A 25,393-nucleotide genomic window follows, 5' to 3' on the forward strand; every position below is an offset into this window, starting at 1 on the left:
ACCTCCCTAGAAAAGCAAGATTGGGTATTGCACACCTTCAATAAGGAATATAAGCAGATGAGCTTATCAGTAGTCAGTCTGGGTGCAGTGTCTATACACAGTAGACAATTATATACAAGAGGACACACACACACCATGCTCAAGAATGGAAGTAAAAATTGTATTTGAAAAAGGTATGTACGAAATACATTGAACTGATCTGATACTTCAGTGCCAGTCAAGCAATATATACAACTTTTGTACAATCATGCAAATTTAACTTAACAATTGATCAGATGATAAATAGAAAGCATGCAATCAGCATGAATAAATGGCAAAATACAGCAGCAACCTTACAGATCCTTAGCTAGTGATCAACATAGCCAGTATAAGGGCTTGTCCACACTTAAAGCGATTTCTCTTTTATTTTAAGCACTGGCCATTTTAAAAAATCGCGCTTCTGCAATGTTGCTCTACATGAGGGATGAGCTTTTTATCCAATCGCAAACGCGGATCCTGCACCATTTTCTGAGCATTTGCAATTCAGTAGAAAGGATAGGAAAATCGCTAACAGCTTAGATAAGTGAGTTTTGCAAGAACGAGTTTTCCGTCAGGAAGTGAAAAAAACATCGCTACACAAAAGCGCTTAGAAAAGCACTTTTCTGAGCGCAAATCACTCTAAAAGCACTTAGAAAAGCACTTACAAAATCGCTCAATAAATCGATCAGCGCTTGCGAGACCTAAGAGTGCAAATTATATTAAAGATAAAGTTCATAGAGGAATCGCAAAGTCCCCTTTAAATTGCATATACCGAAGCACTTGTAGCAAAACCGCACTGATTGTTTACATTAAGCAATCAGTGCGGTAAGAGGTGCTGGCACCCTCCTAGTTTACCCAGACTTTGGCGAAGCAACTGTAGCAATGGAGAAGAGCGGCAGCGTCTTTGTATTTCATACATACCTTTTTCAAATACAATTTTTACTTGTTCTTGAGCATGGTATGCGTGTCCTCTTGTATATAATTGCCTGAAACCTAGGAACCACATGCATCCGTGACAGTCTATGTTATTTTGTGGTGGTAGTGGGGGGGCTAGGTAGAGCAACCACCACCACAACTCTATGGTGCACCCCATCAGAATTGGTCCATTTGTTTGCTGTATGATCTGTATATATGCACATTTACACATTACACATTTACACAAGTTACTACTTCGTTACCCTGAATTTCACAGCATAGAAAAAAGGTTATATTTTAGGTACTTTAGGGCTATCGCTTTTATGGAACCTGCTACCAAAAACGTTTTAGTTTTTGAACTTACTTGTTTGTTAATTTCATGCACACTTAAAATATTATTTATTGTTTACAGTATTACTGTACTGCATGGATATTACAACAGCATTTAGCACAATAACCACAAGATGGTGCTAAGACATATGTTCTCCAATTTTCTCTCTACAGCTAATGTGTAACAATACAACCTGCCCTTCGTGCCTGCGACGAGCCGGGCTCTTCCGGCTTGCGTTCCACGCCGTCTCAGTCTGCGGCTGCAGGCAGAGGCGTGCGTTCCAGAGGACGCGCAGGACGTACGCGTCCAACCTATGGGAGTAAGCGGCAGATGTTCCGGAAATGACGCGACGGAACGTACGCGTCGGACGCGGCGGAAATGACGCTTGCGGAGGCCTTATAAGGATTTCCGGAACGCGGCTGCACGCCTGTTATAGCGTGTATTTTGCCGCTTGTAGGTTGTGATAGCTTGCTCCAGTATTACTCGTGTACCCTGATAGCATCTGGTTCCTGAGTCTCAGTGTGGCTCTTGGCTAGTTCGGCCTTGGCTCTGGCTGCTGTGACTCAGCTGTGACCAGTCCTGATCTGATACCAGTGTTTGACCCGGCTTGTATAAAGACCACTCTCTGTCTTGTCCCTTGTACCGCAGCCATCTGAGTCCAGTATTTGACCCGGCTTGTTTCACTGCCCTTCCGCAGCTTGGCAGGGCAGGAGTTGGTGCCGTCTGTGACGTACGGTTGGCTGACCGTTACATTATAACAGGCCAAAAACCCTCAGGGGATATTATATACACCTCCATGGAGGATTTGCAAAGGCAGATAGACCAGCTGTCTGCAGTGGTCCAGGGCCTCGCCGACATGGTTACACCGCTAGCACAGGCCGCGGCCGCGGCCATCCATCTGAGAGATGAGCCAGAGGACGTTGCTGCCCCCCCAGTGGCCCCGCCGGTTCCACCACCTGTTGTACCAATTGCACCTGTTGCAGAACCTAAACTTCCACTCCCGGAGAAGTTCTCAGGGGACCGGAGTACATTTAGCAATTTTATGAACTCTTGCATGATGTACTTATTTGTAAGACCGCAAGCCACGGGGACAGAAGCACAGAGGGTAGCCCTGGTGATCTCGCTGCTACAGGGGGATCCACAGGCATGGGCCTATAGCCTTCCTCAGGGGCATCCTGCTCTCGCCTCAGTGGAGGAATTCTTCCAGGCCATGGGTGTGCTGTACTCAGACCCGGATATTACCACCACCGCTTCCCACAAGATCAGGGCCCTAAAACAAGGGAAAAACACGGCGGAAGTGTACGCCTCTGAGTTCAGGAGGTGGTCGGTTGCTCTAGATGGAACGATCCTGCACTGGTGGATCAGTTCAACTTCGGGTTGTCCGAGACAGTTAAAGATCACCTGATCAACTACCCTCCGGCCGATACGCTTGATGAGGCAATCACCCTCGCCATAAGGGTAGATCGCCGGATACGGCAGAGACGCTCAGAGCGGTCAGGCACGGGAAGTGTTGCACCCATGGTGGCGGGCTTGCTCAGCCCACCTATGCCCACCGAGGAACCCATGCAGATCGGAGCATCTAAGCTGTCAACTGCAGAGAAGACACACAGACGATCTCAAGGACTATGCCTTTACTGTGGGGGCGCCGGTCACATGGTTCGCACCTGCCCTGAGAAGAAGTCGGGAAACGCCAGCGCCTAGATGAGTTGGAGGAAGTTCATCCGGGCGGGCAGGTAATTCCTCTTAAAGAGCAGCGTTTTCTTGTACCTTTTAGTCTAGACTGGAAGGAAAAAGGGTTAACCGGGCAGGCTTTCATTGACAGCGGGGCCGCAGGGAATTTCCTTGATATATCTGTAGCCGCACAGTTAAATATTCCCTCGCTACCTCTCCAAAGTCCCTTGCGGGTCACCGCCATTGATGACTCACCGTTAGAGTTAGCCACACCTGTGGCGAGGACCCCAGAGTTGCACCTAAAAATCGGGGCTCTGCATGTAGAGAAGATAACTTTCTTCCTGTTGAACATGCCATCCACGCCATTAGTACTCGGGTTGCCGTGGCTTAGACAACACAATCCGGTGTTGGATTGGCGTACATGGCAACTTGTTAGTTGGTCGGGGTTTTGTCACCAAAATTGCCTTTCGACATTGCCTATCCTCAGCACCCAGGTGACTTCGTCGCAGGTGCCCTGGCCCTATAGGGAATTTGTCGACGTATTTTCACCGCAGGCAGCGGAGAAGCTGCCACCACACCGCCCCTACGACTGCCCAATCGATCTCTTGCCGGGTACTATGCCTCCTCGGGGTCATTTGTACAGTCTATCGGGTCCTGAGTGCTCAGCTATGCGGGAGTATATCCAGGAGAACCTGGAGAAGGGGTTCATCCGGCCTTCTAGTTCTCCGGCCGGGGCGGGGTTCTTCTTCGTAGAGAAGAAGGATGGCGGGCTCAGACCCTGTATCGATTATAGGGGGCTGAACACTATCACCATAAAAAAACGCTATCCACTTCCTCTGATAGAGGATCTCTTTGGACAGGTGGCCGGGGCCCGGGTGTTCACCAAATTAGATCTGAGAGGGGCGTACAACCTCATTCGTATGCGGCAGGGGGACGAATGGAAGACTGCGTTTAATACTCACGACGGGCATTATGAGTATTTGGTGATGCCGTTCGGGCTCTGTAACGCCCCCGCAGTCTTCCAGGAGTTCGTGAACGACATTTTTCGAGACTTCCTTGGGAAGTTCGTCATCGTCTATTTAGATGATATTCTCATCTACTCCCCGACCGTCGCAGAGCATCGACACCATGTCCGCAGGGTGCTGCAGAAACTGAGGGAAAATCGCTTGTATGCCAAGCTTGAGAAATGTATTTTTGAGACCAACCAGGTACCATTTCTGGGGTACGTGGTATCGGATTCTGGGCTGACCATGGATGCAGCAAAGGTGTCCGCAGTCCTCAACTGGCCACAACCCGGCAATCTCAAGGCCCTCCAGAGGTTCTTGGGATTTGCCAACTACTATAGGAGGTTTATTCAGGGTTACTCGTTGAAGGTGGCACCTTTGACAGATCTGACTAAGAAGGGAGCCGATCCCAGTCAGTGGTCACCCCAAGCTCAGTTGGCCTTCAAGAATCTTAAGGAAGCCTTTTGCTCCGCACCCATTCTCACGCATCCAGAGGTCACTCGTCCCTTCATAGTGGAGGTGGATGCCTCTGAGATTGGAGTGGGAGCGGTCCTCTCCCAGTACTCGGGGAGCCCTGAAAAATTACATCCCTGTGCCTATCTGTCCAAGAGATTTTCCCCGGCGGAGCGGAACTACGATATCGGGAACAGGGAGCTATTAGGAATTAAGTGGGCATTCGAGGAGTGGAGGCAATGGCTAGAGGGGGCTACCCACCCAGTCACCGTGTACACAGATCATAAGAATCTGGAGTACATCAAGTCCGCCAAGAGGTTGACCCCCAGACAGGCTAGGTGGGCACTGTTTTTCTCCCGGTTTTGTTTCACCATCACATACAAGCCAGGCCCAAGAATGTGAAGGCAGACGCCTTGTCACGAGCGTTTAGGCCCAGTTCAGCCGAAACTCGGGTTCCCGAACCGATAGTGTCCCCGCAATGTGTTGTTGCTGCTTTGTCTACCTCAGTGCCAGACACCGAATTAATGAACATTCTTTCTTCCTGTCAAGGTGAGGCTCCGTTGGGAAAACCTGCCGGGCGGATGTACGTTCCACCCCATTGGAGGCTCAAGGTTCTACAACAGTTCCATGAAGATAAAGCAGCAGGTCACCCGGGAATGAGCAAGACCAGGGAGCTGCTGTCACGTTGGGTATGGTGGCCATCATGGACTCGGGATTGTAAGGCGTATGTGAGGGAGTGTGCCATTTGTGCCCGCAGTAAAGTCTCCCGGACTGCGCCTAGTGGGTTGTTACGGCCTTTACCTATTCCATCTCGACCCTGGTCTGAAATATCTATGGATTTTATTGTGGACCTTCCTGCCTCCAATGGGTATACCGTTGTTTGGGTCACTGTAGACCGTTTTAGCAAGATGACCCATCTTGTTCCTTTGATTAAATTACCTTCAGCAAAAGAATTGGCTGAGCTTTTTATTTTTCATGTGTTCAGGCTTCATGGAGTGCCAGAAAGAATTGTTTCCGACAGGGGAGTTCAATTTGTCTCTCGGTTCTGGCGAGCCTTTTGCTCCCGGCTGGGAACTACCTTGTCCTTTTCATCAGGATTTCACCCCGAAACCAATGGCCAGACCGAGAGAATAAATCAGTCGGTAGAACAGTACTTGCGGTGCTATGTAGCCAGCAACCAGGAGGAATGGGCGGCGTACCTCCCGTTTGCAGAATTTGCCCTGAACAACCAAGTGAGTTCTTCAACGGGCATGTCTCCATTTCAGGTGGTTACCGGACTGAGCCCCAAGTTTTCTCCACTTTCAGGGATTCCTTCGAATCTTCCCGCCGTTGAGAATTGGGTCACCCATATGGCGGAAATATGGAAACAGGTTCGGATGAGCTTAGGCAAGGCTGTAGACAAACAGAAACGCGCCTTTGACAAGCGTCGGTCACGGGAACCGGACTTGTCTCCGGGGGATCTAGTTTGGGTGTCCACCAAGAACATCCCGTTACGGCAACCCACGCCCAAGTTAGGTCCACGATTTATCGGGCCGTTCCCTATCATCAGAAAATTGAACGAAGTGGCCTATAAGGTTAAGTTACCTGACTCCCTCAGAGTCGGGAATTCCTTTCACGTGTCCTTACTGAAACCAGCAAAAGGGTCTCAGACCACCACGTCCCCGCCACCTCCCGTGTCAGTGTTAGGGGAGACAGAGTACGAGGTGGAGAAAATTTTGGACTCAAGAAGGGTTAGAAATTTGTTGCAATACCTGATCGACTGGAAGGGGTATGGACCGGAAGAGAGGTGCTGGATTCCGGCGAGGCAGGTGCATGCCCAAGAATTGGTGCGTAAATTTCATGCCAATTTCCCCAACAAACCAGGGGTAGAGTGCCCGGAGGACACTCCTCAGGGGGGGGGGGGGGGGGTAGTGTAACAATACAACCTGCCCTTCGTGTCTGCGGCTGCAGGCAGAGGCGTGCGTTCCAGAGGACGCGCAGGACGTACGCGTCCAACCTATGGGAGTAAGCGGCAGATGTTCCGGAAATGACGCGACGGAACGTACGCGTCGGACGCGGCGGAAATGACGCTTGCGGAGGCCTTATAAGGATTTCCGGAACGCGGCTGCACGTCTGTTATAGCGTGTATTTTGCCGCTTGTAGGTTGTGATAGCTTGCTCCAGTATTACTCGTGTACCCTGATAGCGTCTGGTTCCTGAGTCTCAGTGTGGCTCTTGGCTAGTTCGGCCTTGGCTCTGGCTGCTGTGACTCAGCTGTGACCAGTCCTGATCTGATACCAGTGTTTGACCCGGCTTGTATAAAGACCACTCTCTGTCTTGTCCCTTGTACCGCAGCCATCTGAGTCCAGTATTTGACCCGGCTTGTTTCACTGCCCTTCCGCAGCTTGGCAGGGCAGGAGTTGGTGCCGTCTGTGACGTACGGTTGGCTGACCGTTACATAATGTTTTTACTATTCTTACATTGTCTGAACTGAAATTCAACCTTGACATGTATGTAATCTTCATGTAATTTAGTTGCATGCAGTATAAGTGTGATTGTGCAATGTTATATTACAAGAATTGCTATTCTTTGTTGATTCAATTGACTGATTTTGATAGTTTTTTAGACAGAGAACATTTATATTGCACTTTTCTCCTGGAGGACTCAAAGCGCCAGAGCTGCAGCCACTAGGGTGCCCTCAGTAGGCAGTAGCAGTGTTAGTGAGTTTTGCCCAAGGTCTCCTTACTAAATAGGTGCTGGCTTACTGAACAGAAAGAGCCAAGATTTGAGCCCAGGTCTCCCCTGTCAGAGGCAGAGCCCTTAACATTCCAACTCTATCCAGCCACATTTAATTTATTTTCAGAATTGTTTGGTTATAACATTGCATATTGTTATGGTTTGCATCTATGATGTGGCACTGAACCTTTTAATGTTATAATAAACACTACTATGGTAAAATTATACAACGGTAAATAAAAGTTGATTTTAATTGCTAATTGTGACTTTTTTTTTTTGGAAACACTTTTAAAACTTTTTTTTAATTATCTCATATGTTTAATGTTGTCTTCAATTAATTGCGTTGAAGACAGTTCAGTTTGTGTGTGCGTGCGTGCCTGTTTTTGTGAGTGAGTGAGTGAGTGAGCATGTGTGCGCTGCTCAATCCCCTCGCCTAGCATCAACAATACTGACCAAAAAGTAGTTGCACAACTGATGCAAGGAAAGGCCACAGCTTGCTCCCAACTGCAGTAACTTCTTCCTTTTAAGAAACAGAGAAATGTATAACATTTTACATCTTTCATTGATTTTTACATTGAGATAAAAAAGGCAAATTTTATTGTATCCAATATTTGGTCTTTCTTTCCATAAATGGACAATCATCTTACAATCATCTTACTTAAATGAAACCATCGACGAATAACAACAAAAGTTTTATACATGCCTGGGGCTGAAGTTTCGGGACCCGGTACCAGAAAAGGCTGAGGACGGCGGCGTGGGAGCGGCCCGTGCGGCTTGTATGGTATGTATTTGTTGTTATTCGTCTCTGGTACACTTTAAAGTAAAACGCCTATAGTTATTAACATTACTACTTACCTGTTGGATAGATGTACGTGATGCAAACAATTAGACAAGACACAGAACATTTGTACCACTTTAAGGACCAGAGACCGCTGGTACCAACAACGGCAGAAACCTGACGAATACCGACGAATCGCTGCAATCGCCATACACGCCGCACGTCGGGAACCTGGGCCAACCACTCTGTGAGCCGGTCAGGAGCCGCTTTCATTGGCTCCTGACCCTGTCTTTCAATGTAAGCCAATGGGAGCGGCTTACATTGAAAGACAGGGCCAGGAGCCAATGAAATCGGCTTCTGACCCGCTCACAGGGCTCTGCCGTCATAGAGACAGGCAGAGCCAGTTTTCCCTTACATTCAATGCTCCTTCCATGGGACTGCTGCTTCTGGAGTCACAAAGTATTGAAAAATGTATCTCTCAAATGTAATACATCAGTTGTTCCACTTGTAACTGGTGGATAATGCACATTTTTTTTCATAATGTTTTCATTGCTCTCAACAACATTTGCACATTCCTTCTCTCTAACAAAATGATGTTAGACAAAGTAGCCTTTACCAAGGTTCTTGCATGTTCAAGAAACATCTGTACAGAGAAATGAAACATTCTCCACTTATTAGCCAGAGGCCCATACAGGGGTGAGCCTGGGGTGCCTGGCACCTGGGTGCAAGATTTTCTCTGGCGCCTATGGGAGTGGTTAAATTAACCACGCCCAACCACATAACCACACCCATGTCCTTCCTAATCACACCCACACCTTCCACCTCTTTACGCATTTATGTGATACCCCATTCCTACCCCTCTTCCATGGGCTTGCTCCTGGCTGGCTTTGGCTTCCTGCGAGTGACAGTCTGCTAGTCTCTGGACTGACTCAGGCTGAGAGGCTCTGCGAGTGCGACGCAGTCACACACTGCGTATTTATGGCTGCCTGCGGCCACCCTACTCTCGCTCGCTGACGTCGGCTCCTCCCCCCTGCCAAGCCCAAGGTGGGCTGCCTGTATCTTTCCCGTTGCGCCATACAGCCTGCCAGTGTTGCCAACCTTTCACGTTATTTTTTACTGACAAATACCTAAAAATTTACTGACAAAAGATTATTTTTACTGACAAAAATTCCCCACTAAATGCACATAAGAGACAGCTTTTCCCCATGTAAATGCACATAACGAGAGACAGCTTTTCACCAGCAAATGCACATAACAAGAGACTGCTTTTCACCAGCAAATGCACATAACAAGAGACTGCTTTTCACCAGCAAATGCACATAACAAGAGACTGCTTTTCACCAGCAAATGCACATAACAAGAGACTGCTTTTCACCAGCAAATGCACATAACAAGAGACTGCTTTTCACCAGCAAATGCACATAACAAGAGACTGCTTTTCACCAGCAAATGCACATAACAAGAGACTGCTTTTCACCAGCAAATGCACATAACAAGAGACTGCTTTTCACCAGCAAATGCACATAACAAGAGACTGCTTTTCACCAGCAAATGCACATAACAAGAGACTGCTTTTCACCAGCAAATGCACATAACAAGAGACTGCTTTTCACCAGCAAATTCACATAACAAGAGACTGCTTTTCACCAGCAAATTCACATAACAAGAGACTGCTTTTCACCAGCAAATGCACATAATGACAAACAGCCAGTGTCCCCAGGATATGTAGCCAGGGGGTATATGTGCCCGGGATAGGTAGCCAGGGGGTATATGTGCCCGGGATAGGTAGCCAGGGGGTATATGTGCCCGGGATAGGTAGCCAGGGGGTATATGTGCCCGGGATAGGTAGCCAGGGGGTATATGTGCCCGGGATAGGTAGCCAGGGGGTATATGTGCCCGGGATAGGTAGCCAGGGGGTATATGTGCCCGGGATAGGTAGCCAGGGGGTATTATGTGCCCAGGATAGGTAGCCAGGGGGTATTATGTGCCCAGGATAGGTAGCCAGGGGGTATTATGTGCCCAGGATAGGTAGCCAGGGGGTATTATGTGCCCGGGATAGGTAGCCAGGGGGTATTATGTGCCCGGGATAGGTAGCCAGGGGGTATTATGTGCCCGGGATAGGTAGCCAGGGGGTATATGTGCCCGGGATAGGTAGCCAGGGGGTATATGTGCCCGGGATAGGTAGCCAGGGGGTATATGTGCCCAGGATAGGTAGCCAGGGGGTATATGTGCCCAGGATAGGTAGCCAGGGGGTATTATGTGCCCAGGATAGGTAGCCAGGGGGTATTATGTGCCCAGGATAGGTAGCCAGGGGGTATTATGTGCCCAGGATAGGTAGCCAGGGGGTATTATGTGCCCAGGATAGGTAGCCAGGGGGTATTATGTGCCCAGGATAGGTAGCCAGGGGGTATATGTGCCCAGGATAGGTAGCCAGGGGGTATATGTGCCCAGGATAGGTAGCCAGGGGGTAAATGTGCCCAGGATAGGTAGCCAGGGGGTATATGTGCCCAGGATAGGTAGCCAGGGGGTATATGTGCCCAGGATAGGTAGCCAGGGGGTAATATGTGCCCAGGATAGGTAGCCAGAGGGTAATATGTGCCCAGGATAGGTAGCCAGGGGGTAATATGTGCCCAGGATAGGTAGCCAGGGGGTAATATGTGCCCAGGATAGGTAGCCAGGGGGTATAGGGTCCCCGTTTAGGTAGTGACAGGAGCGCACCCAACCCTCCCCTCCCGCCGCTGCTGCCTCTGCCTCTGCCGCCGCTCCCTCCTCACCTTGCAGCAGCTTCAGACCTCAATCAGCGGGCGACCCGACCAGTAAGAAGGCGCCAGGCGCACCCGCTCTATATGCGGAAGTGATGTCACTTCCGCATATCAGTGCGGCGTGCTAGGTCCTAGCGCCCGCCCGCCTGATCGAGGTCTGACGCGGCGCCGGCGGCTAGAGGGAGGGAGGGAGCGAGCGAGCGGCGGCCACAGGGGGAGAGCGGCGGCCGGGCGGCGCCTCTCAGAGGCAGGCGCCTGGGTGCCTTGCACCCGCAGCACCCGCCCAGGCTCGGCCCTGGGCCCATATGCAATTCACTTTTTCACCTGAGTTTTCTCCTAGGTGATATTTTCACATCTTGTCATAAAAAGCCTTTTAAGCCATCAGCAAGCAAGAAAATACTCCGAATAATTTTGATAGTACTTTTCACTAACTTTTTGGTACTTTTTCCATTGTAAAATGCTGAAAAGTTAGTTTAAAGAGAAACTAAAAATGATTTCCTAGGAGATAACTCAGGTGAAAAATGTAATTGCATATGGGCCAGTGTGCTCTACTTAGATGATCATTGAAAATTCTCTGAATGAATTCTTGTGCATAGGGGTTCGTATACAATTAACTTTTTCTCCTGGGTTTTCTCCTAGGCGATATTTTCACACATTTTCAGTAAAATGCTTTTTAAACCTCCAACAAACAAGAAATAACTTACAATAATTTACCGGTAAATAGGACTTTTCCACCTACTTTTTGTTACTTTCTGAGTTGCAGTGCTGAAAAGTTATTTTAAAGAGTAACTGTTAGGCATTAAAATCAATAATTTTCTATTTTTATCTGGTAAACAAATAATAAGGATACTAACCAGGAAATCCAAATGTTAAAAAATCACTCTTACTTTTCTTCTCAATAGACTATAATTTACCAGGTCCCTTGGCTCTTATTTGGTACATCTGCCACAAAAGAGAAGTTGCAGTGCATGCAGTTTTTTTTTCCTGGTTTACTTTCCTCCCCTTTTTCCCCTCAGACATAACTAATGCAGCCTGATTGGCTGAAATTTCTTTCACTCCCGTTTTCCCCTCCCGTACCATTTTCCTCTCTGATTGGCCAACATTTCTTGTGCTGAAAAGCTGAGAAAGTGACTCAGCTGAAATCTGATCCATACAAATAAACCAGGCCTGCAAAGTGATGAATGATTAGTGACCTTACTGCAGAGCTTTCTGGGAGTTTTTGAAGACTGGGAGCAAGCCATGCAAGCATACTAAATCAGAAAGATGAGAGGAAACAGAGTAAGGGAGGAAATGACATCAGAATTAGCTTCAAACACAGGGATTCCAACACAAAAATCTCTTTATTGACAAGTGTAAAAATACCATGTAAGAGAAAACTCAGGAGAAAAAGTTAATTGCATATGGGCCACTGAAATCAAAATGTGGACAGTGCAATACATATGTTATGTAAGTAGAGCAAGTATTTATCTACTAATATATGTGTTTTTTTTCTGAGATAGTGGGCCATATGCAATTCACTTTTTCACCTGACTTTTCTCCTAGGAGATAAATGTTCATCTTCGATTTAAAATAACTTTTTAGCATTTTACAATGGGAAAAGTACCAAAAAGTAGGTGAAAAACTACTGTCAACATTATTTTGAGTATTTGTTTGCTTGCTGATAGTTTGAAAGTCATTTTATGACAAGTTTTGAAAATATCACCTAGGAGAAAACCCAGGTGAAAAAGTGAATTGCATTTGGCCCAGTATGGCTAACAGCTCCTCTTGAAAGACAAGATGAAAAATTATCTCCTAGGAGAAAACTCAAGAGAAGAAGCTAATTGATTAAGGGCCAGGTCAGGGCCGGATTTCTGGGAAGGCCACAGAGGCCATGGCCTAGGGCGATAAAATCAGATAAGATAAGAAGGGCGGCAGGACTTGGAGAGAGAAGAGGTTATATGTCAAAGTAAATCATCTCTTCTGGTCCCTCAGCGCAGCCAACGCCCTGCTCTGCACTAATAGCTGAATTCCAGAGTTCCCCAATCCCTGCTTCTCTCTCTCACACTTCTTGATGTGTTATAACTATCAGAATCAATCATAACTGCCACCTGATGATCCATTCCTGGTGATGGACATACAAGTGGATGTGAGAAATAAAAGGGATTTACATTAAAATGCAGATAGAACTAAGTTCCGATGAGTTTTAATGCAGGAATTCACAAACATCAGTGAGCTCTGCTAGTTTCTTAACTTTCTCTTTTACAGCTGTGACACTGACCCCAGAAGCAGTTAATTACACTCTTATCTAACCCTAATTCATGACTGTTTATCTTTTGTTTTTTTCTTCCTAGCCAGCAGTGGTCTCAGTTAATTCTTTCCCGACTCATTTTTCTGTCCTTCAGCTCCTACCATATATGAGAACTTTGCATCCTTCTGCTTTACTGTAGCAGTAGAGCATTGTACCATCTTAGGCATCAGTGAAAGCAGAAAGTTTTGGATCAGGATGATACCATTTATTGGCTTAAAAGAAAAAGAGTAATCTTTCTGCTAATAAGCCTTCTTCAGACTTTGTTCCTGTATACTGTCAATATATTAGAGCACACCACCATATGTATATTCAGCATTCAAAAGAGATACATAGATTTTTCAGCAAATATAAATAAATGTCATTCAGATGCTTTAAAGTGGAGCTGAACTCTTGCACAGGACAGAAGGAAAACAGAGAAATGTACCCTGTATGTATTTAGAGAGCCTGTCTAATTCCCCCTCATCTGTGTCTAATCACAAGTTGTAATTTGATCTCTCCACTGTGTCACCTGACTGCCACAACATCTAAGCTCATTTGAAAGCACAGGATGTTACCAATATGTCTGCTTCTATGAAAGCAGGAAGTAGACACACTGCAGATTTATTGCAGGATTTGTATCAGCTGTAACAAAGAAATGTTTTTCTTTAAAGGTTATGTTGTTGCATATCTTTTAGAGCAGAGAGGAAGTTCTGAGTTCAGGTCCAGTGTAATTACAACAGAACATCCAAAGTTGGCCCTGACAGGATGTTTGCTACTTACCTGTTCTCTGTTTTGTATGGGCTTGTCACCTGTATGTGGCTCCGACTGCAGCCAGTCACACAGAGGACAAAGAAGCAGCGCATGCTCTGGCCACTGGCGCTCCCTGTAATTTCTCGCTCCTGCCCAGATGTGCACAGCAACCGAGGCTGGTACAGTGTTATGCATTCTTGACAAGTACCCTTAATACATCAGTTTCATTTCTCAAGTATGCATGCCCAAAACACTATCGGCTGCTGTGCACATACGGGCAGGAGCGCAAATTACAGGAATTATTTGTTGAATGGAGGGCAGAGCAGCACAACTGAAATGAGCCCATTCAAACCAGTGATCGCTAGTCAGAGTGTTGGACAGAATGTTTTTGGGTGGTGGTAATGGTGGTGATGGTGGGGGGGGAGGGCGCTTGGTGACAGCAGGCCTAGGGCACTGGAAAGTACAAATCCGGCCCTGCAAACAAAGGAGTCACATTTTGAAAAAAAGTTGTAAAGTCTTTGTCAAGTCTTTAGAACTTTGCTGCAGTGAGAGACAGATTTTTTTTTATGAACCCTAGGGAGCAGGGACAGTGTACAAATTCCAAAGTGTGTGGGAGTCCTTATCTGTGTTGTGGACACATGCAGTCAATATAACAATGCTGTGAGAGCAGAATACGTTTTTTTTCTCCATGCCCTTAGCTGTCAGTCTCTCAAACTTTTCCCCCCGTGGGCCCCCTGTGGCGTCTGAGCCCCCCTGCAGAGGCATCCCTTGCAGGGTCTATTGTTACGCCCCTGTATGTAGTGGATATATTATATATATTTTTATACACATGACCACAACCGTAATCTATCTATACATATTTACATCATATGTATTGATGTTTTGAAATATGTGTGTACATATAAATATATTTATATATTTCAAGTTGGCAGGAAACCTGCTTCTTCTTCTTCTCTTTGGCATGTAACGTTGGTAAGAGCACACCCACTTATTGATCATGATTAATTATTCTTCTCTTTGGCAGGAGCTCCCCAAGACAAGTTGCTCAGGCAGCCGCGTCTTGATCACGTGGTAGCACAACAGGCTGTGGAACCTGACAGTGGGATCACAGCATTAATTCAATTAAATTATGACCGCAGCATTTTTAATGTTTGTAAAGAATGGTGTTACATGGAGTGTGCCCTCCATACTCCCTGCAAACCCGGTATATAAGAATCTCCTGTGGCAGTAGCAGTTTCCATTCAGTGGCCATGAAGCCATGGTTGGGTCCTCACCACAACTGGGACAGCATAGTTTTCAACCCGGACACCCCTGATGGCAGCAGGTTAGCAAGTGTGCGGTGACAAATCAAGCAGTCAATTAGACACCTGTGGCAGAAGCAGGTTCAAGGCAGCAGTCATGAAGCTGCAGTTGGGCCCTCGCCACAACTCGGACAGCACAATTGGGCCCTCGCCACAACCCGGACACCCCCGATGGCAATAGGTTAGCAATAGCACATGTGGTATGTTGGTGACCAATTAGGCAGGCAATTAGACACCTGTGGCAGTAGCAGGTTCCAGGCAGCGGTCATGAAGCAACGGTTGGGCCCTCGCCACAACTTTGACAGCACAGTTTTCAACCCGGACACCCCCGATGACAGCAGGTTAGCAAGACGTTTGGCAATGTGCAGCGATAACAGCTGATCAGCTCTTTAAAATCCCTGACTACTACATTACAAGTACCGCAATGGCTTGACTTCCTGTTCATACCTGTCGTGTGCCGTCGGTAGGAAGATGGATCAGGGAACCTCGTTCATCGGGTGGCGTCGCAGTGAGGTTCCCCAATCCATCTTCAGGTTAGTTACATGACTTGTTAGATTTACTCCATGAAGCACCACAGATTATGTCAGTGCTATATAAGTAGATAATAATACTATATACATTCATTAACTTAAAGAGAAACTCCGACCAAGAATTGAACTTAATCCCAATCAGTAGCTGATACCCCCTTTTACATGAGAAATCTATTCCTTTTCACAAACAGACAATCAGGGGGCGCTGTATGACTGATATTGTGGTGAAACCCCTCCCACAAGAAGCTCTGAGTACCGAGGTACTTCTGGCAGTTTCCTGTCTGTGAACCTTGTTGCATTGTGGGAAATAGCTGTTTACTGCTGTTTCCAACTGCCAAAACAGCAAGCAGCAGCTACATCACTTGCCAGCAGTAAAAATGTCACCATGTGATAAATGTCAGAACGTAAATCAGGGAGAGGAAAGATTTTGCAATGGGCAAACACTGACTAAATCATTTATACATAATTACTGTAAAAATGAGGCACTTTTTTATTACATTATTTTCACTGGAGTTCCTCTTTAACTGCACTCATTTTTCATTTCACTAACTGTAACTCATTTTACCTGTAATGTGAGTAGGGTATAAATAATAAACTCGGGTAAACAGTAGTATACACCAATAAAAGTTGATCTTCAGTGGTCACATCAGAGCACAGTTAAGGCATTTACAATCAGTACTATGAATTTAAAGAATGCAAAGGCTTTTGTGAATGACCATAAAATACAGGTTTTTAGCCTGTTCCTTTCTAAACACATATTTTAATCTCATCTCAGTATCATTTGTCATGTAAGTTGAACACTGCTTGAGGATATTATGAATTTTTGATTTATTTTACTTTATTTATAGTTTTTCTCAGCTTTACCACCTGTTTCATGTTTAGCATAACATACATAGGAACAGTTATGAAAGCATGAACTGACTCTTGCCTTTTCACACGAATAGCTTCAGCACATTAAAGCAAAACTGGCCTAAGCGTCAAAATCTGAGGTGACCAGAGGAATATTCATTCACCAATGTCACTGTTCCAGAGAGATGACCCAAACTGTTCGGCCGCGAAATTGTTCGCGCAAACTTTGGTGGTTCGCGTTCACGGTTAACCACGAACTTTATGCGAGTTCGACCCGCCCCCTATACTACATCATTAGGCTAAACTTTGACCCTCTACATCACAGTCAGCAGACACAGGGCAGCCAATCAGGCTACACTCCCTCCTGGAGCCCCCCCCCCCCCTCTAATAAAAAGCAGCAGCGTCAGCCATTTCCTCACTCTGTGAGCTGCGTAGGTAGTGAGAGAAGGGAGAGAGGTTGCTGCACAGATTAGGGAAAGCTTAGTTAGACTGTTGTTAGGCTAGCTTGCTCCTTGTCCTTGCTGATACTTATTGCAAAGAAGCACCCCAAAACAGCTTTTTTGAGAGCTAATGTTCTTTTGATGTGTTTTTTTTGTGTGTGTGGCCCACTGACACTTGCATATACAGCCCTGTCAGTCGCAGCTGGCCCTTGCTAATTGCTATAATGTGCAAGGCCCAGCACATTCAGTGACTACCTTTTCACTGCACCTGTGTGGGACAGCTGCATATTTGTAATACCAGTCACTGCATACCTGTTCATGTTTACTGCACCTACGCGACAGCAGCACACAGTGTTATACTGTATATACCAGTCACTGCATACCTGTTCATGTTTACTGCACCTGCGTGACAGCAGCACGCAGTGTTATACTGTATATACCAGTCACTGCATACCTGTTCATGTTTACTGCACCTGCGTGACAGCAGCACGCAGTGTTATACTGTATATACCAGTCACTGCATACCTGTTCACGGTACCTGTGTGTGTGACAGCTGCATATTTGTAATGCCAGTCACTGCATACCTGTTCATGTTTACTGCACCTGCGTGACAGCAGCACGTAGTGTTATATATTCTAGTCACTGCATACCTGTTCACGGTACCTGTGTGTGTGACAGCTGCACATTTGTAATACCAGACACTGCATACCTGTTCATGTTTACTGCACCTGCGTGACAGCAGCACGCAGTGTTATATATAGCAGTCACTGCATACCTGTTCACGGTACCTGTGTGCGTGTGACAGCTGCACATTTGTAATACCAGCCACTGCATACCTTTTCACTGTACCTGTGTGACTGCACATTGTATTAGTCAAGTCAGTTCGAGGCCGTGCTGTCGTGATTTCGTGCGGCCCTGGACCAAAGTACAGTGTTCAGAAGGCACGTGCCATCAACCCCCAAGATTGTCAGGATGTAGTTGACTATTTAACACAGAACACCTCATCTTACTCAGCTTCCGCACGGAACCGTGACATATCTTCCTCCACCTGCTCTGATTCTGGCACCCCACTTAATAATCAGTCTGCCGCCACCACCAAAGTGCCATCATCCCAGGGCTCAGCAGTGTGGACATTTTTTTGTGTGTCTGTACTGTCTGCCACCAAAAATTGAGCCATGGAAAGAACAACACCCGTGTTGGGACAACTTCCTTACGAAGGCACATGATGACAAAGCACAAACTGCAATGGGATGACCACCTGAGGAAAAGCAGCACACAAAAGCAAAGCCACAAATACCGCAGTGGAAGATACCAGGCCGCGATTATTTCTCAAAAAAGGCGATACCCAAACTGTACTGTGATGTTGAAAGGCAAGTGGTATCATCTCTGGCACACAGCATTGGGTCAAGGGTCCATCTGACCACGTGGTCTACAAAGCACGGTCAGGCCTACCCGAAGACTAAGTCAGTTCCCACACACAGCATCTCTGCCTGCACGCCATGTGACTGCCTGCTCCAAGACTAAGTCGGTCCCCAGTCCCCACACAGCATCTCTGCCTGCAGGCTGCTTGACTGCCTTCTCCGCCACCACCAACAAGGTCCAGGACCAGCAGCGGCTGCTAACAAAAACAATAACAATTTTTTCTGGTGCGTGTACATGCCTGCCTAATTTTTCCAGCTGCACTGTGGCTGCAACAATAAAACAAAAGGCATGTACTTGTGTCAATTCCCCTTCATGATCACTACCTTGCCGCGGTGAAGGGGCTTGCATATCACAATGAAGCAATGACCGCCGGCTATATGAGTGTGTCGGGGGGGGGGGGGGGCACACCCAAGATAATAAGGTTGTTGCTTCATTGTGGAGAGACCAAATTCGATCAGCTGACAGTCACTGTTGGTCTATTATTGAGCTACCACAGCTCGGCGACCATATGGGCTTGAAAACCGCCATGGCCTGCACTCTCGCAGGCCATGTCCAGCAAGGCCGTCACTTCACAAACAGCTGTTTGTGGTGCGTTACACAGTGAGTTTGGTGTGTCAGTGTGAAGCAGTACACTGATTACACTACCTGATTGATGTATACGCATGCAAGATGTTTTAAAGCACTTTATGCCTCCAATTTAGCATTGCAATGTGATTTCTGCCCTTAAAACACTGCTGTGCATCAAATTCAGATTTTTCTCCAGAAATTTTGGCGTGTATCCCACTCTGCCATGCACCTCTTCAGGTGTTAGACCCCTTTAAACATTTTTTCCATCACTTTTGTGGCCAGCATAATTTTTTTCTATTTTTCAAAGTTCGCCTCCCCATTGAAGACTATTGCGGTTCGCGAAGTTCATGCGAACCCGAACTTTTGCGGAAGTTTGCGTTCGAGGTTCGCTAACCTAAAATCGGAGGTTCGAGCCATCTCTACTGTTCCATTTATTCACCAATGTCACTGTTCCATTCATTCACCAATGTCACTGTTCCTTACGCCTCATGAATTCCTTCTTGTGTGTAACAAAACACTCCTCCTCTGGATGATGCTCAGCCAATCACTAGGTGTGAGTGTGGTTAAATGTGGTGGGGAGGGGCATGCACATATGCAAACTACAACATTTTCCAAGTTCTGAATTAGCATTTGAAATTTGGAAGTCAAGTAGTAGGGATAATCAAATAATTTCATGTAAATGTTATGCTTGAACTTCGACTAATAAAAACTGACAGGAAGTTCAAGCTGTATATAATTTACATGAAATTTAAATGCAAGGAGAAACTATTTGCATCTTATTGATCATCCCTAGGCAGGACATGTGGCAGCAGTGGAGGAACATGAAAACTGCTAAGTCACAGTCACAGCTGCATATATAAATAGTCTTTTAATTTTTGCAGATTGCTAGTGTACTTATATTTAAAGCATATTTCCACATTTTTAGGTTTCTAGCTAACCTTTCCCTCTATCCCTAACAAACCTAAAGCTTTTCCCAATGACATCATCATGCTTGACATGACTGTCATACACTTCTGCTTTGCCCCTGCACTAATACAGAGGGTGGAGCGTGAGGGCCAGGAGCAGGCATGGCCAAGCAGAAAGAGAGGTTCAGGTAGAGTGAAGAGGGCAGAACCTGAAGAAAAAAAAAAAAGATTTATAGTAGGTAAGAATGCATTTTACAATGTCAATATTGTTCCATAGACATTTTAATATCACTCTAATATCACATTGATCAGATACATGTATACTTGTATATGAAATTGATCTATATACTAATATATATATATATATATATACATATATACCTACATATCCTTTCACCAGCCAGTATCCATTTTTAGGTGCCAAAATCTCTTGCGGGGAAACAGACAGAAATGGCAATCAGAGCCAGTTCGGTGGGGAGGGGGTGTCGGAAACCCCCTCCCTCCCCTGGGTCCCCCCCGCCCGCTCTCCCCCTCCAGCTATGAGCTCAGAGTGTGTCTGGCAGCATGCAGAGAAGTCATTTTTCACCTCTTGCGCAAGTACAGTGGGCGGCATTGCTGGAAGTGACAAGCGATGGTATGCAGCGCTGGAACACGGAAGGAAGAGGTGAGTAATTACTTCTCGCCCGCTGCCTGACACACGCTGTGCTCATAGCTGGATGGGGAGAGCGGACGGGGGGCCCAGGCGAGGGAGGGTGGGACTGACTCCCCTTCTCACCGCTGTGCCCGCTGCCCCCTTCCTGGCTGCTACCCCCTCCAGCTCGGTGGCCCCACCCATGGCCAGGCCGGTGCCATCCCCCCACTTCCGCCACCTGCGGAACCTGCCTCACCCTGCCTCCTGGGCGGCCCGGGGCTGATGCAATAGCCTAAAACCACACCCCTCTATGAAAACCTTATGCATTGCCCCACGTCTTGTTTCCTCCCTATTCCTTTAGATTGTAAGCTCACAAGGGCAGGATTCTCTCATTTTTCGTAATTTTTATAATCACAATCATTTTGTTAATCACTAAACAATCATTCTGTCTACCACTTCTCTATTATGTATCAATTTCTGTATTTTAAAGTATACCAATGTTTATTGGTATGCACTTCTGATGTCACTGCAATCGCGCATTGCACTGCGTTTCCAAAAGCACAGCTAAAATTGCGGAGATGGAAACGAGCCCTTACTCTGTACAACACCACTATCATTATTAATAATAGTAATGATAGTAATGTCAGTAGAGGATGTACAGTAAGTCCCATAAAGCAAGCCTGTAGTTTCAGTGTAATACTGTCAGCTTGTCTCCCTCAGAGTCTCTCTTGTGAGCTTACTAGGTGTGGAATCCCCTCAGGCACTGCATTCCACACAGTCCAATCTCAGTGTGACTTGTGATGTCTCAAATTAAAATCAGCGGTTTTTCTGCTGAGGTGTGTAGCTTTATCCTGCTGGAAAGAGGACCACCCTACATGTCACGCCTCATTTTTATTTGTTTTGTGTTAATTGATGAGGGTAGATACAAAAGCGTTACAGAATTTCTGAACACACCCAATAGGATTTCATGCTTCCACAGTAGACAGCACATGCACAGTGTTTATGTTGGATAGCTGGGTGGCACAGCGGTTAGCACCCTCACCTCGCAGCACTTGTGTCCAGAGTTCAGTCCCTGGCCTGAATACCATGGGCATGGAATGTGTATGTTCTCACTGCGTTATGTGTGGGTTTTTTCAGGCACTCCAGGTTGCTCCTACATCTCAGAAACATTCTGGTGAATGTCTCCTGCCCAAATAGACCTTACACTATGTTAGGAACATCAGATGCCTCAGTGTAATTTGCATTCTTAAAACATCACTAATGAATATACAAATATCTCTTTATGCCTCTGAAGCCAGACTTACATCCAGAACGGCTGGTGTATAGCAAAGGCTTTTTAGTCTCTTTTAGTCCCCTATACTTTCCTGGGGGTGGTTTGGGTCAACCCGAGCTGCTTGGTTAATCTGTTGTACCGGTCCAAGCCCTATCCCACAGAGCCACATCAAAGCCTGCGCTGATGAGGACTTAAAGTCCGAAACAGCCCGTCTGCAAGTTGGGTTGATGTGGCTCTGTAAAATGATAAGCCATAGGCTTGCTATACACCAGCAGTTCTGGATGTAAGCCTGACTTCAGGGGCAAAAAGAGATCATTTGCATATTCAGTAGTGATGCATTGTGGGAATTGTGGGATAGTATAATAGTATAACAGTGATGCATTGTGGGAAACCCCAGTTTCAATTCTCACTGAATTATCTGAATTAGCTGAATTATCATAAATACCTTCTGTTTAAGAAAGCAAATTACACTGAGCATTGTTTTTTAGTAGGAGGGTTTTAATTTTCTTTTAGTCCCCTACACTTTTCTAGTGGTTCTGGGTCACCCCAAGGTGCTTGGGTAATCTGTATGACCAGTGGCATAGCTAAGGAGCTTGGGGTCCTAGAACAAGTTTTACATTGGGCCCTCCAAGCATTTTAAACATTACAGTTCATATGGTACAACAAAACCCGCCAAGGACAACCACAGTATGAGGAGTAAGCAGAGGAGGGGAACAGTATATTCAAAGCATACGTAAAAGTGATCATTACCAGTATAGCACCATAGAAGAGCTAATACTGTTTTTGAGGGAGGGCCCCTAATGTGGTCACTACCTCTGCATCCTCTATTGCTACACCACTGACTATAGCAGGAATTGGATTGTGAGCTCCTCTGAGGGACAGTGCTGCAGTCATCACTATATAAATAAATAATGTTAATAATTATATACTGCCTGAAGCATGAGACTAGATGTGAAACTTCCATTTCTCATTATCCGTGTCTTTCAGCCTATAAACCCTACTTTTTATTAATGCATGCCATGCGCATTTGTACGCGTTAAAACATCAACGGATGCTAATAATACATTTTAATATAAAAACACAGATAAGCATGCGGGAACAAAGTGAATAGATCCAGATTTTTCTCATTGATGGAAAAACACATTAGATGTGAATGAACCTATTGACTTACATGGGCTGTGAGTTCTAATGTGTTTTTGCTTTGTGGAAAAATGTGAAAAAACACAGTGTGAAATATGCTTCAAGCTAAGTTGCCCTAGAAGTCTGTGAAATCGGTAGATTAAGATTAGTCACAATTCTCAGAAAGCAAGCTCTGAAAGGCCACCTGAACTAGGAGGGATATGGGGGCTGCCATAATTATTTCCTTTTACACGATGCCAGTTGCCTGACATCCTGCTGATCTTTCATGCATCGCTAGCGTCTGAATCCCACACCTGAAATAAGCATGCAGCTAATTTAGTTACACTTCAGTCAGAAACATCTGTTCTATATGCTTGTTCAGGGACTATGGCTAAGTATTAAGGCTCGTATCCATGTCACGATGTTGAAAACGGTTCTTCTGAAGACTGGTGATTTTTGGAGCGACAAGCGATCGTTTCCATGATCTCAGAACGTGGGTACAAAAGTGCAATTAGCCATATGACGCTTTGCGATGCGCAGTGATTATATCCATTACAGGGGATCGGATCTTTAAAGTAAACCTCCAGACTAAAAATCTACTCCACAGCACTGAAAAGGCTTGGTGTTTCTTTAACCTCCTGAGCGGTATGGACGAGCTCAGCTCGTCCATCACCGCCGGAGGCTGCCGCTCGGGCCCTGCTGGGCCGATTTTCTTCAAATAAAGTGCAGCACACGCAGCCGGCATTTTGCCAGCCGCGTGTGCTGCCTGATCGCCGCCGCTCTGCGGCGATTCGCCGCGAGCAGCGGCGAAAGAGGGCCCCCCTAGCCGCCTGAGCTCTGCGCAGCTGGAACAAAAAGTTCCGGCCAGCGCTAAGGGCTGGATCGGAGGCGGCTGACGTCAGGACGTCGGCTGACGTCCATGACGTCACTCCGCTCGTCGCTATGGCGACGATCTAAGCAAAACAAGGAAGGCCGCTCATTGCGGCCTTCCTTGTTTATTCTGGGCGCCGGAGGCGATCGGAAGAACGCCTCCGGAGCGCCCTCTAGTGGGCTTTCATGCAGCCAACTTTCAGTTGGCTGCATGAAATAGTTTTTTTTTAATTAAAAAAAAACCCTCCCGCAGCCTCCCTGGCGATCTCAATAGAACGCCGGGGAGGTTAACAGTTTCACAGCATCAAAACTTTGTGTCAAGGACGGTTGCGGGGCCGCAGGCGCGTCCTGTAACCGCCTGTGAAGAAAAAGCGATCGCACTCGATTCTCTGCATCGATTGCGCTTCAAATCGATAGAATCTGGATTTATTGTGTAGGAGGTCTGCAGTCCTTTCTCAGCAGAGAAATAGCATCACCTTAACTGCTGATTTCACATCCAGATGCTAATTACAGGAACCATAAGGTTCCTTTCATAGAGGGAGATCCCAAGAAGCAGACACAGCTGGACTCCAGTCAGGCTGACTCCAGCCTTAGCAGGAAGAAATGAATGTACTATATAATCTTTTGCCTATTTACAGAATACAATAAATAGGGTGGTTATGAGAGCGGTATCATTGGATCCGTAGGGTCATGCTGGATCTCTTGATACCAGTTGAGAGGGGCCCGGGGCCCCTACAACCCAGGTATGAATCTACCCAGGACCCTGATCTGCTGCACTAGCCATGTCGGATATCATATTAATCTGTATTTTCCTCCAAGTATGAAGCTGTTACCCCCCTAAATGTAACGTGTATGGTTCAGGAGTTACAGCAATTCATAAGTTTAGCTCTAAAATCTCTCAGAGGGAATGAACTGTCATTTGCTGGTAGCTCAGAGGGGGCCGGCGTTGCCACACCCCCAAACCAGCTTCATCAAAAGCACAGAGCCAGCAGGCGGGCTTGAGTCCTCCACCCTGAAAACATCTTGAACTCATCGGTGCCAGCTTGAGGATATGCTGGCATCCACCTGGTCTGAACTCTGAACTTTGATTGAAACCCAGAACTCTGATTTTTCCCACAAATAGGACATCTTTCCAGGAACTAAGTATTTTTCTCCCTTCTTTTATTTTTTATACTGGCTATTACTGTTTTAATAATTGTTGATTTTAATAATTGTCTGTATATATTAATTATTTATATTGCTGTGAATAAAAGACTTCCTCCAAGTCATTCACTGTTCCGCTACCCTGCTTATCAGCACACACAGAACTGATCCCGGGTCTCTGAAGATACGCTACTGTTTGTTTGTTGTTGGCTAGACAGAATACCGTGTGTTTAACCGTTTTATTCGCAGGACTAGTCAGTCAGTAAATCGGGTCCACTGGCCCATACCAGTGGTGGTGGCAGATACCGTGGAATCGTGTGTACGTTGTAATTACCCGTGTCTCACAGGCTCCCTTCTGAGTTGTCTGCGGCTAATTCTTAACGGTTCCTGCGCATTGACTGCGACCAGAGTTCGCACGATCCGTGCGCTGGCACCGTTTAGAAGGCTAAGTGCGGTCAGCCACTAGGGCTCCTGTGACAGTGTTAGGCAGCGGTTGGGATCTGTGTTGTGCTGAAAGTATCTACGATAGCGCTAGCGCTGTCGAGAAACGAACTAATTCGTTGGTGTAGCTGGAAGGCAATATATTTTTATATATACAGAGAGACTGTGTAGCCAGTACCACTCCCCAAAAGTTTTATTTTATTTGGCGTGGAAATGTCCGGGAACTACAAGAAAATGTGC

This window comes from Hyperolius riggenbachi, chromosome 1 (genome assembly GCF_040937935.1).
Source record: "Hyperolius riggenbachi isolate aHypRig1 chromosome 1, aHypRig1.pri, whole genome shotgun sequence".
NCBI classification, from domain to species: Eukaryota; Metazoa; Chordata; class Amphibia; order Anura; family Hyperoliidae; genus Hyperolius; species Hyperolius riggenbachi.